Source organism: Triticum urartu, chromosome 6 (genome assembly GCF_003073215.2).
Source record: "Triticum urartu cultivar G1812 chromosome 6, Tu2.1, whole genome shotgun sequence".
NCBI lineage: Eukaryota > Viridiplantae > Streptophyta > Magnoliopsida > Poales > Poaceae > Triticum > Triticum urartu.
In genome coordinates, this window is record NC_053027.1 from 153,968,411 (window position 1) to 153,984,801 (window position 16,391).

Consider the following 16,391-nt stretch of genomic DNA (forward strand, 5'->3'; position numbering starts at 1 on the left):
TCCCAATCCCAAACGGATGGCCACTGACCTTTGTGGTGAATAGCTGCAATTCATGGAGCGCCGGGACGATCTGGATGCGGACGGTAGCTCTGCGATGCAGAGGGACATAGTGGCTGGACTCCGCGATGGCGAGGAAGTCATGATTAAGAGGAGCAATAGGGCCGACAACCATGCCGCTATGCACAAGCCGATCCGCCGGCCGGGCTCGACGGCAAACCCCGGCAGGAGGAAGGGGATGAGGTTCATGGATAGTTGGCCATGGTCGAGGTGTTAGAAGGATGGAGTGACTGCAGTGTTGACGAGATAGGGCAGAGCGAGGGCTTTTTGGGTTTTCGAGGTGGAAGACAGAGCGTGGGGGGGCGGCTGTAGGTGTCAACCCCGGCGGATCTCGGGTAGGGGGTCCCGAACTATGCGTCTAAGGCGGATGGTAACAAGAGGCAGGGGACACGATGTTTACCCAGGTTCGGGCCCTCTTGCTGGAGGTAATACCCTACGTCCTGCTTGATTGTTCTTGATAATATGAGTGTTACAAGAGCTGATCTACCACGAGATCAGAGAGGCTAAATCCTAGAAGCTAGCCTATGGTATGATTGTATGTTGTCCTACGGACTAAAACCCTCCGATTTATATAGACACCGGAGGGGGCTAGGGTTACACAAGGTCGGTTGCAAAGGAGGAGATATACATATCCGTATTGCCTAGCTTGCCTTCCACGCCAAGTAGAGTCCCATCCGGACACGGGACGAAGTCTTCAATCTCGTATCTTCATAGTCCAACAGTCCGGCCAAAGGATATAGTTCGGCTGTCCGGAGACCCCCTAATCCAGGACTCCCTCAGTAGCCCCTGAACCAGGCTTCAATGACGATGAGTCCGGCGCGCAGTGTTGTGTTCGGCATTGCAAGGTAGGTTCCTCCTCCGAATACACCATGGAAGAGTTTGAATACAAGGATAGTATCCGACCCTGCAAAATAAGTTCCACATACCACCGTAGACAGAATAATATTTCCACAAATCTAATCTACTGACACGTTTTGACGGCATGACATCACGCCATGGCCCGGTCATTATTCGAACTGTTTTTCTCAACCAGCTCCGCACATAACACGAGGCGGTTTTCTTGACATGTCTTGTCAAAGCAGAGATCGTGTTCCCCTTATCACGGGATTCTCATCAATACGGACGTGGGTAACCCAACCGCGCCATCAATTATGGCGCCTGGGGAATAAGCAGTTTTACCAGGCAAGTGGGAAGACACATCACCTCTTCCGTCCTTATAAAGGGACAAGGATTTACCCTTTTCACCCACGCCTTCTTCCTCCTCGCTTACCCATTCCCGCACACTCGAGCTCTAGCACCCAAGCTCGTGTTCTTCTTCTTAAACCACTCCAAGCATGTCCGGAGCAGAAGGAAAGTGGATGGTCTCCTCCGTCATGGAGGAGAACATAAAAAAGTTAGGGGAAGCTGGATATCTGGCCGCAGACATCATGCACCGGCTGCCAGGTGCAGGGCAGATCATCCCTACGCCCGAACCCATGAGAGGGTAGTTTTTCTTACCCACTTCGTCCATGGACTGGGATTTCCCCTTCACCCGTTCGTCCATGGGCTCATGTTCTATTATGGGCTGGATTTTCATGATCTGGCCCCCAATTTCATCCTCAACATCTCGGTGTTTATCGTCGTGTGCGAGGCCTTCCTCCGCATCAGGCCCCATTTCGGCATGTGGCTGAAGACCTTCAATGTCAAACCAAAGGTGGTGGTCGGCCAGCAGGCAGAGTGCGGAGGCGCCATGGTGGGCAAGATGCCAAACGTCACCTAGCTCGAAGGCTCCTATGTGGAGACCATAAAGGGGTGGCAATCGGGGTGGTTTTACATCATCGAGCCGCGCGACTCCAACTGGGCGGCGGCCCCCAAATTTCGATCCGGAGTCCCCACGCGGCTCACCTCCTGGAAAGAGAAGGGCATGTCCTGGGGTTCTTCGGTAGAGTTGACCGGACTCCAGACTTGCAACCAGAACATGACGAACAGGAAAATCAAGCTTGTCAACGTGGTCCAGGTTATGCCCTCCCACCGGATCCTTCCGTGCCAAAGACGGGCATTCGATTTGTGGGAGTTCGACTCGGCCAAGCACCAGACGCTGCGAGAGCTCTATGAAATGACGCACGAGGACGTTTGGAGGGTGCTGTTCAAGAGCGCCGAGATTCCTCCCCCCTCAACGAGGACCGCGGACTCAGGGCAAAGCGCCGCACCAATCCGGTAGGCTTTTTATATCTCTCAGGGTATTTATTTGCCCCGATTTAGTTATGTGTAGGATCTAAGCTCCCATGTCATTAACAGGACTGGATAAAGACGGCGGAGCAGCTTGATAGCCCAGCCCCGCTGCCCGAAGATCCTGCAGACGCTCTTCTAGCGAAGATGATGACTCCGGCACCTTACGAGGTGCCGGCAAAGAACACCAAGAAGATGGCCACGGGGACCCGAAAGGGTCTCCGGCGTAAGGTTGTATCGGACTCATCGTCCGATGACTCCGACGTGCACTCCTCCCACGAAAACGAGGAGGAGGAGGAGAAAAGTTCTCCCCCTAGCCAGGGGAGACAAGAAAAGGAAGGTCGACCCATCCGGGGAGGCCGAAGGGTCCAAGAAGGGAAGTACCCTCCCTCCGGACTGCGCCACGACGGCCACCGACTGCGGCAACGAGTGGCTACCCAGGGTCAAGCCCCTGGCAAAATCGTAAGTGTCAGGGCACCATAGTACTTCATGGTATGTTCCATTACACTGCATGTCCTCACGCCGAACATGATTATGCAGTCCGCCCCGAGCTCGTCTCAACGTATCCTCGTCGAGCGGCTCTCTAGACTCGTCGGATATGAATAGCGGTTCTCTCCCGACCGCTACCACCCCTCGCCCTATGGACCACGCCGAGGTGTTGTCTCAAAATGCGCCGAGCCAAGGGGAGGTGGTCCTGGGGGCACCTCGAGGCGACTTCCCGGACCCTGGGTACCAAGGGAGCGAGGCTCCTACGGGCTCCGAGTTCGGCCCTCAGCCGAACACTGCATCGGAACCTTCGATGGTTCCGGACTCCGGCAGGCGGTCCCCCGTTAAGGGGGACCAACCATCCGTGCCGGTGTCCTCTGTCCAACCAGAGGCACCGGACAACTTGTTGGAAGTGCTTCGCAGTGCTTCCATCGATGAAGAGCACCGCACTATCATGAGTGCGGTGGTCGAGAAGGTTCAGTCCGCCAAAAATGGACTGACCGAAGCTTGCGCCAGCCTCCTAACAGGCTTTGAGGTAAGCAATCAAAATATAAGAAAATATTACCGCATAGATACTAGCCCCTGATGCTTTGTTCGGCGTTCGCGAAGAAAAGCCGAATAGAGGATCAAATGATAACTCGGGAGTGTAATTAGAGTATGTCTATGTGTATGTGTAGGCTTCACTGCTGGCCACTGCCACACGTACTGCAGAGGTCTCTGCGCTGAAGCAGGACCTGAAGCGGTCCGAGGATGAGCTCGACCTTACCAAGAGGCAGCTCGAAGAGAGCAAAGGTAAGAAATACCCCTGTCTATATAGTTAAAAAGAAGTTCGGGTGTAAAGTAATAGGATCATCATGGATTTGTCAGGGGCCACGAACGAGGTGGCGACCCTGAGGAAGGCATTGTCCGAGGCCGAAGACAAAGTGGCCAAAGAACGCATTGAACAGGAGAAGCAAGAAGCCCGAGTAGGCGAGGTGCAACAAGAGCTCGAGGCTCTCGCCAAAAAGCACAAGTCCTTGGAGCTTGACTCTAAGACGCAAGAGTCCGAGCTCGCGCAGGCGCTTGAAAGCGTCCGGAGCGCCAGGGCCGAAGCCCACAAGGCCCTCCAGGAGATTGACGCGGTGAAGAAGATAGCAGCGGGTAAGGCATTCATTATGCAAAGCAAGCACATGAAGGAGACTTTCCTTTTTCTTACCCGAGTTCGGAGCTCTCCAGGAGCGTTTGCAGATCTTCTCCGTAGTGTACTGGATGCCGCGGAGTTTTACCGGGCTGAGGAGGGGAGCTCAACGGAGAAGTTGTTCTGGTCTCACTATACTGGGACCGAACACCCCGTGCCCTTGAGCGACCAGCTGAAGCAGTTGGTCAAGCTTCACAAGGCGGCCGAACAGGCCATGAAGGGCCTTATAGTCCGAATGTGGCCTAGCGAGCCCCTGTCTGGCAGCTACTTCAGTCTGGTGAGGCGGCTTGTAGAAGCCTGCCCATGGCTTGAAGTCATCAAGTGGTCTGTCTGCACTGAGGGTGCACGCAGGGCTTTTGCCTGGGCGAAGGTGCACTGGGCGAAGCTGGACGGCGTGAAGCCGGTGAAGGAGGGGCCACCGGAGGGCAAGGAGCATCGCTGCCCCGAGAATTATTATGAGAGTGTCCTGAAGGGTTCCCGCCTACTGGCAGATGAGTGTGCCAAGGATGTAATTTTTGACTGAACATGCTCATGTGATCCTGTAATATGAAACGAGTTCATTTGCGCCATGTGACGCTTTCTTAATTTAAAATATTACCTTCTGTGCGGCCGTTTATAAAATCTGAGAGTTGGCCAGTCGTCGGCTTCTATCCCCATGTAACTAGTACTGGGGTGTTCGAGATAAACCTGAACACTCTTTGCCCCAATTTTGGGTCCTTCAAGGGAGGTGTTCAGCGCAACGAACCAGGCAATCGGACTATAATGCTTTATCACTCTCACTTAGCCATAGAAGTCTATGATTTTGAATTTTGGCGAAGCCCCTGGTATTCGGAGGGCCGAATTTGGGGCGCTATACATGCCTAAGCCGGACAAGGCCGACTCCTCGCCCAAAGTGGAAAAAGTCTTTAAGGACTTGAGACCTCTCGAACAACGACCAGTCTCTCGCCTTATCATGACAGTCGGTTTTTGGCTTTCTCTACTGAGGTGCTCGTCCGGAAGAACCGGGACACAATCGCAGTAGTTCTCCCACTGCAACCTTAGCCGATATAGCAGAACGTAAGGTACCAAAGTATGGGAGCCGGGCAACCCAACATTTGACCAAAGTCATGATTTGGAGCTGATGCATATAATGCTATAAGTTCGGGGTGCCGCATTGTCGAAAGTGTTCGGACTTCTTGCGCCGTATTATGGGGTAAACGAGAACCCCTGGCGAACTGACCGTATCCGAACATGCGGGTGCGGATTGTCGTAAATGGACATATAAGAGAAAGAGAAAAACTTAAATAATGCAATGACAGATTAATGATGTGCATTGTTATTTAAATAATACGTCAAAGCGTAATGGTACAAGTAGTGCAATAAGCATAAAGTAGGACAATTCGAAATGTCCTATCCCAGGGCAAGCTACGCATAAATAGTGAAAAGCGGGTATATCAATTATTACTAGAGACCACCTGGCGGTTCCCGTGTTCATCTTAGCTTCTTGCCGCCTTGGTTGTTGCTTCCGGAATGTGTCCGTCAATCATACTGCCGGAAAGGGCTTCCAGAGAGTTAGGCCCTAAAAGATAAAAGGAATGACAAAGGTATGCAGCCCCTAGTGCGGTTAAGCCACAATGCAGGGCGTGTCCTGATCGTGCCCCCACCTATTTCCATTGTATTTTCAATGCATAGTTATGTACGCGTGGCACGAATTTCGTTGCTTCACTGGGACTGGGACGGGGGCTGAATTGCTAGGCGAGCTCTGATTGTGCCAGGCGATCCTGTTGCAGCTTGTTCCGGACTCGCTTGAAGGTGTCCGGGGGCTGTGACGCCGAATGAGTGGTCTGCCTGAATAGGCTGCTTTGTGCTTCTGCTGCAAGGGCCGCAGTGTGCTCTTCCGTATGGAGCGAGCGTTCTGTGTTTCCATTTACTGTTATGACCCCGCGAGGTCCTGGCATCTTGAGCTTGAGGTATGCGTAATGCGGCATTGCATTGAATTTTGCAAATGTTGTCCGTCCGAGCAGTGCATGATAGCCACTGTGAAACGGGACGATGTCGAAGATTAACTCTTCGCTTCGGAAGTTGTCCGGTGATCCAAAGACCACTTCCAGTGTGATTAAGCCTGTGCAATGGGCCTCTACACCTGGATGACGCCTTTAAAGGTGGTGTTTCTGGGTTTGATCCTCGAGGGATCGATACCCATTTTTGCACTGTATCCTGATAAAGCAGGTTCAGGTTGCTGCCGCCGTCCATAAGGACTCGACTGAGGTGAAATCCGTCAATGATGGGGTCTAGGACCAGTGCGGCGAATCTGCCATGATGGATGCTAGTGGGGTGATCCCTGCGATCGAAGGTAATCGGGCAAGCAGACCATGGGTTGAACTTTGGGGCGACGGGCTCCATCGCATAGACGTCCCTTAGTGCATGCTTCCGCTCCCTCTTGGGAATGTGGATTGTGTATATCATGTTCACCGTCTTCACTTGTGGGGGAAACCCCTTCTGTCCTCCTGTGTTCGGCGGCCAGGGCTCCTCCTCGTCATCGCTATGCAGCCCCTTGTCCTTGTTTTCGGCATTTAACTTGCCGGCCTGCTTGAACACCCATCATTCTCTGTTGGTGTGATTGGCTGGCTTGTCGGGGGTGCCATGGATTTGACACGAGCGATCCAGTATGCGATCCAGACTGGACGGAGCCGGAGTATTTCTTTTAAATGCCTTTTTCCGCTGATCGGATCTAGAGCCTCTGAATCCAGCATTGACTGCCGTATCTTCGGTGTTATCGCCGTTATTGCGGCGCTTTGGTCTGTTACGACGCTGCCTACCGTTAACATCTTTGGTATCCGAGGTGTCCGGATTCCTCGATGTGTTGTTTCTGCGAGCCAGCCAGCTGTCCTCGCCCGCGCAAAAGTGGGTCATGAGTGTTGTGAGGGCTGCCATAGATTTTGGCTTCTCCTGGCCGAGATGGCGGGCGATCCACTCGTCGCGGATATTATGCTTGAATGCCGCTAGGGCCTCTGCGTCCGGATAGTCTACAATTTTGTTTTTCTTAGTCAGGAACCGTGTCCAGAATTGTCTGGCCGATTCCCCTGGCTGCTGGGTTATGTGGCTCAAGTCATCACCATCCGGTGGCCGCACATAAGTGCCCTGAAAGTTGTCAACAAATGCGTCTTCCAGATCCTCCCAACTGCCGACGGAATCTGCCGGCAAGCTGTTCAGCAAATGCCGAGCTGGTCCTTTGAGTTTTAGTGGGAGGTACTTGATGGCATGTAGATCATCATCGCGAGCCATGTGAATGTGAAGGAGGTAATCCTCGATCCATACAGCGGGATCTGTTGTACCATTGTATGATCTGATATTTACGGGTTTGAAACCCTCCGGGAATTCATGATTCATAACTTCATCAGTGAAGCATAGGGGGTATGCGGTGCCTCTGTGCCGGGCTATATCCCGACGCAGTTCGTATGAGTCTTGTCTGCTGTATTCGGCCCGGCCGGATTTACTCTTGGTGTATCCGATGTGACGATCATCGTCCCGTGTTGGCACGCGTGCCCGTATCCCATATATTGACCTTGCGATTTTTGCCTTACTTTCCAATATGTCTCGCAGGTCCTCTGTGTTGCCACGGGCCTTAGTATTTTTGATTGAGTGGCGATGGGGTGCAGGCTGAACTTCAGGCTGAAACGCCTCTCTAGCTCGGCCATGTAGTGGACGGTCAGCCGCATCGTACACTGGTGAATGAGGTTTCAATGCTTCCTCCTCGAGGTGAGGTAGCAACCTGCGTTTTGTGTAACTCTTGGACGGGCGCTCGAGTTCATACTCCTCGGCCGCAAGGACTTCGGTCCACCTGTCTGCTAGCAAGTCTTGATCAGCTTGAAGCTGTTGCTGCTTTTTCTTCAGGCTATTTGCCTTGGCCATAAGCTGGCGCTTGAAGCGCTCTTGCTCGACAGGGTCGTCAGGCACGATAAATTCGCCGTCGTCGAGGCTCGCCTCGTCTTCGGAGAGAGGCATGTAATTGTCATCCTCCGGTTCTCCATCTGCTGCCTGCTCTGGAGGGCTAGCTTGTTTGTCCTCCAGCTCTACATCGTGTTGGAGGGGATTGTTGTTATCTTTGGCGCTATCCGGAGTGTTATTATCTCCTGTGCTAGTATCACTTCTCTTGCTGTGGCGGGACTTAGAGCGGCACCGCTGATGTCGGCGCTTGGGTTGCTTCTTCGAGGGGTCATCCTCCGCTGTCTCGTCGCCATTGCCTTCTTTGGGGGTGTCCACCATGTATATATCATATGATGAGGTGGCGGTCCAGTGCCCTGAGGGCGGTGGTTCCTGTTCGTCTCCGGCTTCGTCGTCCATACTGTCGAAGTCTTCGGAGTCGAAGTCGAGCATGTCGGTTAAGTCGTCGACGGTGGCTACTAAGTGGGTGGTGGGTGGGCAGCGAATTTCTTCATCGTCTGCATCCCATTCTAGCCGGACATAGTTCGGCCAAGGTTCTCCTGACAGGGAGAGAGACCTTAATGAATTTAGCACGGCGCCGAAGGGTGAGTGCTGAAAGATATCCGTAGAGGTGAACTCCATGATCGGCGCCGAGTCGGATTCGACGGGCACAGATGTGGGCGGCTCGGAGTCCGTGGCCGGAGATGAACCCAGTGGTTCGGCGACACGGCTCTCGTAAGGGGTGAAGTCAGTATCTGGCTCTATCGCCACTGAGAGGGCGGCCTCCATGGCGGGGTCTATCCCTCCGCTCTCGGATGGCGCATTTTGCTCAGGATTAATGGCCAGAGTAGTTGCGGATGCGATCTCCCGAACACTGTCCAACGGTAGAGTTACGTCATGCTTGTCATGACTGTGCGGCGTACCCGACATGGGCTCAAATCCGTCGAAGATCAAGTCTCCGCGGATGTCGGCGGTGTAGTTTAAGTTTCCGGACCTGACCTGATGGCCAGGGGCGTAGCTCTCGATCTGCTCCAGATGGCCTAGCGAATTGGCCCGTGGTGCGAAGCCGCCGAATACGAAGATCTGTCCGGGGAGGAAAACCTCACCCTAGACCGCATCACTAGCGATGATCGAAGGAGCCATCAAGCCTTATGGTGACGACACAGTGGAACTCTCAATGAAAGCACCAATGTCGGTGTCAAAACCGGTGGATCTCGGGTAGGGGATCCCGAACTGTGCATCTAAGGCGGATGGTTACAGGATGCAGGGGACACAATGTTTACCCAGGTTCGGACCCTCTTGATGGAGGTAATACCCTACGTCCTGCTTGATTGTTCTTGATAATATGAGTGTTACAAGAGTTGATCTACCATGAGATCAGAGAGGCTAAACCCTAGAAGCTAGCCTATGGTATGATTGTATGTTGTCCTACGGACTAAAACCCTCTGGTTTATATAGATACTGGAGGGGGCTAGGGTTACACAAGGTCAGTTACAAAGGAGGAGATATACATATCCGTATTGCCTAGCTTGCCTTCCACGCCAAGTAGAGTCCCATCCGGACACGGGACGAAGTCTTCAATCTCGTATCTTCATAGTCCAACAGTCCGGCCAAAGGATATAGTCCGGCTGTCCGGAGACCCCCTAATTTAGGACCCCCTCAGCAGCTATGAAACTTTTACTACCCACCTCCACTTATTCTGAAATTTCAGCCTTCTGCAAGACCTCTCCACATGTCCGTAGAATCAACAGGCGGCACAGCGAATAGATGGTTTGGACTGATGAGCAGGCTGGTGAGCGCAAATGGGTTCTCCAGAAGATCCGGCTGGATTGATCATAGAATTGCCAATTGATGAAACTTTCCCATTAATTTGTGAAGCAGTGACACGCTTGGGGCAGTTAATGCTTTGTGATCAGGACCCAAGTAATTAATGAAAATGAGCCTCGCCTCATAATTAATCCGGGTGTGCCCCCATTGAAGACATTTTGAACATAAGGCAACCCAGTTAGTAGCAAGATCCTCGATTTCCTTCTGCGAGTATTGCGCTTGAGCTAAATCAGCCTTGTGTTGCGCCTTGAGCAGAGGTGGCCAAATATCATGAGGAGGGGCATATTTGAATGCCGAATTCAAAAAGCATAAAGGCAGCGGGGCATAAGGCAAATTCAAAGGGCATTTAAAATTACCCAAAACGAGGCATTCAATGACTTGATTCTCCTCAGACTGAGCATGCGACAAATAATGGTTCATTAAAGCAATGTGATTAGTGCCTCGTGCTGAAACCACGCCCAAATCTTTGCTCGTAGGAATTGAACCAAATTGAATTGGAAATGGCTGCTTCGGATCCGAAGAAGAAGAAGCTTCATGGGCATTCTTGTTTGAAAAATTCCAGTTGTCTAGCTGAATAAGCCCAAACTTACTAAGCTCCATCGAGGATGAATGATCCAATTGCTCCTTGGGAGCCAGAAACTTGAGTGAAGAATTGAGGGCTATGGTGTGATGATCCACAATATCAACCAACTCCGTGTCAGCATGCCAATGATTATCAATAGAATGATCTTTGGCAAAACAACCATTGAACAAATGAAAGTGACACACAAAATCTGGCCAAATGCGGTCTTTGAGCCCATAGATGAAGTGCCCCACTTTGTTATTGGCAACCGAGAAACGACAAGAACGTGCAATGATCAGCACCGCCTTGAAACCAGAAGAAATCCCTCCAAGACAACATTGCAACGCAATAACCACTGATTCCACAAAGAGAGGGAATGAAGCTGAAGAGAAAGAAATGACCAAAAAGAACTCTTTGATGTCTCTAGAGGGGGAGAAGTGAACTATTGACCCAAACTTCCTTCTTACCTGATCTACAAGGGCCAAGCCCAGAGCAAAGTCCCAATGCAGTAAGCTTTCCATGGTTGATTAGGATAGAGATCGCCATTGTAGGTGGCGAGCAGGTGGAAGGAGAGGGGAGGGGAGGAGAGCCATGAGTCGCCTGAGAAGTGGGGGATGCTAGTTTTTCTATGTCCGCTACTTATTGCAGTGATCATGATTGGGGTGATAATGCTTCTCATGATCTTGAAAATTTATTTAAGCCTCATGATGAATATGTTCGCTATAATATTGAAATTGGGTTTGGAAGAGTGTCCACTTTAGGAAATAATAATCCCACTACTTTGGAGATTGATAAATCCTATGAACTTTTTTGATAAAAGTGGGTTTGGAGAGGTCATGACTTTATTTGATAATAGTCCCACTATTTTGGAAGAGTGTCAACTTTGCATGCATGTGGATCATGTTGAGAATATTTTATGTGATAGTTATATTGTTGAATTTGATTATGATCCTGCATGTAATTATTATGAGAGAGGAAAATATGATTGTAGAACATTTCATGTTACTAAATTACATCTCATTATGCTGAGATTGCTATTGTTTCTTTCTTCTTCCTTGCATATGCTTGTTTTTTCTTGTCTTCATAATTTTATTTGCTTATAAAATTCCTATGCGTAGGAAGTATGTTAGACTTAGATGTGTTTGTCACGTGTTTTGTTAGACTTAGATGTGTTTGTCACGTGTTTTGTGATGCTCTCTTTGTGCTTCAATTCTTGTCTTTCATGTGAGCATCATTGAAATCTCAATGCCTAGCTAAAAGGCTTTAAATAAAAGTGGGGCGTGGCTAACGCGCGCGCGCGTCCTAGGAGGCGCGCTCGATTTCCGACCAGAACGATCCGACAGCAAATGACAAAGTTAGTGATCGGTTGCACCCGTTCTATTCCCTTTCGCGATCGATCCCGGCCATGAGCCCTCCACTTTACGTGAGTTCGGCCCAGCCATGGCCCAATACCTCGCATAGCCTCTATTCCCTTTCCACATTTTTTTCTTTTGGGCCTGTATTTCCCTATTCCACCTATTCCCTTTCTGGGCCAGCAGTTTTTCAGGGACAATAATGGGCGGGAAGTCTCACTTTTAACTGAAATGAACTAGCACATTTAACTAAAATGAAGTGTCACATGCTTGTCTCAGCGTCCTTCGTCACTACAGCGACGACGTCCGCCTAACCCTAAGATAGACAGGGTGGAAGTGGTGTCACGTGCTCGTCTCGGCGTCCGTCGTCGCTACCGCGACGACGTCCGCCTACACTCGCGTTACCCTAAGATAGACAGGGTGGCAGTGGTGTCACGTGCTCGTCTCGGCGTCCGTCGTCGCTACCGTCATGATGTCCGCCTCGACTCGCGTAACCCTAAGATAGACAGGATGGCAGTGGTGTCACGTGCTCGTCTCGGCGTCCGTCGTCGCTACCGCGACGATGTCCGCCTCGACTTGCGTTACCCTAAGATAGATAGGGTGGCAGTGGTGTCAGTGCTCATCTCGACGTCCGTCGTCGCTGCCGCGACAACGTCCGCCTCGACTCGCGTTACCCTAAGATAGACATGGTGGCAGTGGTGTCACGTGCTCGTCTCGGCGTCCGTCGTCGCTAAGGTGAGGACGTCCGCCTCGACTCGCGTTACCCTAAGATAGACAGGGTGGAAGTGGTGTCACGTGCTCATATCGACGTCCGTCGTCGTCGACGACGTCCGCCTTGACTCTCGTTACCCTGAGATAGACAGGGTGGAAGTGGTGTCATGTGCTCGTATCAGTGTCCGTCGTCGCTACCGCGACGATGTCTGCCTCGACTCGCGTAACCTAAGATAGACAGGGTGGCAGTGGTGTCACATGCTTGTCTCGGCGTCCGTCGTTGCTACCGCGATGACGTCCACCTCGACTCGCGTAACCCTAAGATAGACAGGGTGGAAGTGGTGTCACGTGCTCGTCTCGGCGTCAGTCGTCGCTACCGCGAGGACGTCCGCCTCGACTCGCGTAACCCTAAGATAGATAGGTTGGTAGTGGTGTCACATGCTCATCACGGCATCCGTCATCGCTACTGCGACGACGTCCACCTCGACTTGTGTTACCCTAAAATAGACAGGATGGCAGTGGGGTCACGTGCTAGTCTAGGCGTCCGTCGTCGCTACCATGACGACGTCCGCCTCGCCTCGCATTACCCTAAGATAGACAGGGTGGCAGGGGTGTCACGTGCTCGTCCCGGCGTCCGTCATCGCTACCGCGACGACATGATGGCAGTGGTGTCACGTGCTCGTCTCGGCAGCCGTCGTCGCTACTGCGATGACGTCCGTCTCGACTCGCGTGACCCTAAGATAAACAGGGTGGCAGTGGTGTCACGTACTCGTCCCGGCATCCGTCATCGCTACCGCAACGACATGATGGCAGTGGTGTCACGTGCTCGTCTCGGCGTTCGTCGTCGTTGCCGCGACGACGTCCGTCTCGACTCGCGTGACCCTGAGATAGACAGGGTGGCAGTGCTGTCACGTGCTCGTCTCGGCGTCTGTCGTTGCTACCGCGATGATGTTCGCCTCGACTCGCGTGACCCTAAGATAGACAGGGTGGCAGTGGTATCATGTGCTCGTCTCGGCGTCCGTCGTTGCTACCACGATGACGTCCGCCTCGACTCACGTGACCGTAAGATAGACATGATGGTAGTGGTGTCACGTGCTTGTCTCGGCGTCTGTCGTCGCTACCGCGATGACGTCCGCCTCAACTCACTTACCCAAAGATAGACAGGGTGGCAGTGGTGTCACATGCTCGTCTCGGTGTCCGTCCCCGCTACCGCGATTACGTCCGCCTCGACTCGCATGACCCTAAGATAGACAGGGTGGCAGTGGTGTCACGTGCTCGTCTCGGCCTTCGTCGTCGCTACAGCGACGACATCCGCCTCGACTCGCGTAACCCTAAGATAGACAGGTTGGCAGTGGTGTCACGTGCTCGTCTCGGCGTCCGTCGTCGCTACCGCGACGACGTCCACCTCTTCTCGTGTTACCCTAAGATAGACAGGGTAGCAGTGGTGTGACGTGCTCGTCTCGAAGTCCGTCATCGCTACCATGACGACGTCCGCCTGGACTCGCGTAACCATAAGATAGACAGGGTGGCAATGGTGTCACGTGCTCGTCTCGGTGTTCGTCGTCGCTACCGCGACGACGTCCACCTCAACTCGTGTTCCCCTAAGATAGATAGGGTGGCAGTGGTGTCACGTGCTCGTCTCGGCGCCCGTCGTCGCTACCGCGATGATGTCCGCCTCGACTCGCGTAACCGTAAGATAGACAGGGTGGCAGTGTTGTCACGTGCTCGTCTCGATGTCCATCGTCGTTGCGCGATGACGTCCACCTCGACTCGTGTAACCCTAAGATATATAGGGTGGCAGTGGTGTCACATGCTTGTCTCGGCATCCGTCGTCGCTACCGGACGACGACCGCCTCGACTCGCGTAACCCTAAGATAGACAGGATGACAGTGGTGTCACTTTCTCGTCTCGGCGTCCGTCGTCACTACCTTGACGATGTCCGCCTAACCCTAAGATAGACAGGGTGGAAGTGGTGTCACGTGCTCGTCTCAGCATCTGTCATCGCTACCGCGACGACGTCCGCCTAGACTCGCGTTACCCTAAGATAGACAGGGTGGAAGTGGTGTCACGTGCTCGTCTCGGCGTCCATCGTCGCTACCGCGACGACGTCCGCCTAGACTCGCGTTACCCTAAGATAGACAGGGTGGCAGTGGTGTCACGTGCTCGTCTCGGCGTTCGTCATCGCTACCGCGATCATGTCCGCCTCGACTCGCGTAACCCTAAGATAGACATGGTAGCTGTGGTGTCACGTGCTCGTCTCGGTGTCCGTCGCCGCTCCGTGATACGTCTCCAACGTATCTATAATTTTTGATTGCTCCATGCTGTATTATGTACTGTTTTGGACTATATTGGGCTTTATTTTCCACTTTTATATTATTTTTGGGACTAACCTATTAACCGGAGGCCCAGCCCAGAATTGATGTTTTTGCCTATTTTAGTGTTTCGGAGAAACAGAATATCAAACGGAGTCCAAACGGAATAAAATCTTCGGCTAACGTGATTTTCTCACCGAATGTGATCAAGGAGACTTGGACCCTACTCCAGGGAGTCAAAGAGGAGGTCACAATGGTGGGGGCGCCCCCCCCTAGGGTGCGCCCCCTGCCTCGTGGGCCCCTCGGTGCTCCACCGACGTACTCCTTCCTCCTATATACCTACGTACCCCCGAACGATCAGAACAGGAACCAAAAACCTAATTCCAACACCGCAACTTTCTGTATCCATGAGATCCCATCTTGGGGCCTGTTCTGGAGCTCCGCCGGAAGAGGGCCGTCATCACGGAGGGCTTCTACATCATCCTAGCCTCTCCGATGAAGTGTGAGTAGTTTACCTCAGACCTTCAGGTCCATAGTTAGTAGCTAGATGGCTTCTTCTCTCTTTTTGGATCTCAATACAAAGTTCTCCCCCTCTCTTGTGGAGATCTATTCGATGTAATCTTCTTTTTGCGGTGTGTTTATTGAGATCGATGAATTGTGGGTTTATGATCAAGTCTATCTATGAATAATATTTGAATCTTCTATGAATTCTTTTATGTATGATTGGTTATCTTTGTAAGTCTCTTCGAATTATCCGTTTGGTTTGGCCAACTAGATTGGTAGTTCTTGCCATGGGAGAAGTGCTTAGCTTTGGGTTCGATCTTGCGGTGTCCTTTCCCAGTGACAGAAGGGGCAGCAAGGCAAGTATTGCATCGTTGCCATCGAGGATAACAAGATGGGGTTTATTTCATATTGCATGAATTTATCTCTCTACATCATGTCATCTTGCTTATGGTGTTACTCTATTTTTAAATTAATACTCTAGATGCATGTCGGATAGCGGTCGATGAGTGGAGTAATAGTAGTAGATGCAAAATCGTTTCGGTCTACTTGTCACGGACGGGATGCCTATATACATGATCATGGCTAGATATTCTCATAACTATGCTCAATTATGTCAATTGCTCAACAGTAATTTGTTCACCCACCGTAGAATACTTATACTCTTGAGAGAAGCCACTAGTGAAACCTATGGCCCCAGGTCTATTCTCATCATATCAATCTCCATTACTTTAATCTTGCTTTGCTTTTTACTTTGCTTTTACATTTTACTTTGCATCTTTATACCAAAAATACCAAAAATATTATATCTATGAGATCTCACTCTCGTAAGTGACCGTGAAGGGATTGACAACCCCTAATCATGTTGGTTGCGATTAGCTATCGTTTTGTGTAGGTACGAGGGACTTGAGCGTGGCCTCCTACTGGATTGATACCTTGGTTCTCAAAAACTGAGGGAAATACTTACGCTACTCTGCTGCATCATCCCTTCCTCTTCGGGGAAAACCAATGCAAGCTCAAGACGTAGCAAGAAGGATTTCTGGCGCCGTTGCCGGGGACTCTGCGCAAAAGGTCAACATACCAAGTACCCATCGCAATCCCTATCTCTCGCATTACATTATTTGCCATTTGCCTCTCGTTTTCCTCTCCCCCACTTCACCCTTGCCGTTTTATTCGCCCTCTCTCTCCCTATCCTCCCTCTCTATTTGCCTCTTTTGCCCGTTTTCCTCTTGTTTGCTCGTGTGCTAGTTTGCTTGCTTATCGTTATGTCTTAAATTGGGGAAGTTATCGCCAAT